The 797-nt window shown below is 38.5% G+C and overlaps 1 protein-coding gene across 1 annotated transcript in view; it reads right to left on the bottom strand.

Moving 5' to 3' along the window:
• Nucleotides 1–797, bottom strand: part of Eif2ak2 (eukaryotic translation initiation factor 2 alpha kinase 2) — a 77,267-nt gene that overhangs the window by 20,702 nt on the left and 55,768 nt on the right. The window lies entirely within an intron of this gene.

Raw genomic sequence — 797 nt, 5'->3', positions numbered from 1 at the left:
TTTCCAAAGGAGACACAGCAATGGCCAGTTGGTGCGGGAGAATTGTCTGTATTCTGTCAATCATGTTATAAATAAATGCTGATTAGCCCAGCAGAAATATAGGTGGGAAAACAAGACAGGAAGTAGAATTGATGTAACGAGAACAGGAGAATTCTGGGAAGGAGGAAGTTGATTCCTCCCACTCCTGCCCAGACCACCAAAGCAGCAGGATGTGATCTGGCTCACTGAAAAAGGTACTGAGCCACATGACTAACATAGATCAGAAAAAAATGGGTTAATCAAGATGTGAGAGTTAGCCAGTGAGAGGCTAGAGCTAATGGACCAATCAGCATATAATTTATGGAGACCTATGTGTGATTTTCTTTGGGGCTAAACAATTGTGGGGTACCGGGCAGGACAAAAATCCCAACTATAAGCAGGCTCATGTTACAGCCAATAAAACAACAAAATGATACTCAGTGACATTACCCAGGAGAAAGAAAGGGAAAACTGTTTCTTGGTATAGATACATTTAACCCGATTTAGACATTATACACTATATACATATTATCAAAATATCACTTAATGCCCAGTAAATCTGGAAATATTTATGTTTCCATTATCTATTTAAAAGTGGATTAGAAATTTCAAGATTTCGTCCACTGGAGGCACTGCTCATTTGGCAGAGGGCTTGTCTAGCATGCGCAAAGCCTCAAGTTTGATCCCTTACTCCACATAAAGTTTTAAATTTTCAATGAGAATCTTCACAGTGTAAAGATTCTCATTGAAAATTTAAAACTTTAATTTTAACCTGTGGG

Source organism: Microtus ochrogaster, linkage group LG3 (assembly GCF_000317375.1).
Source record: "Microtus ochrogaster isolate Prairie Vole_2 linkage group LG3, MicOch1.0, whole genome shotgun sequence".
Lineage (NCBI taxonomy): Eukaryota > Metazoa > Chordata > Mammalia > Rodentia > Cricetidae > Microtus > Microtus ochrogaster.
The sequence above is the reverse complement of the archived record's forward strand: the minus strand, read 5'-3'. Positions and strand labels throughout refer to the sequence as shown.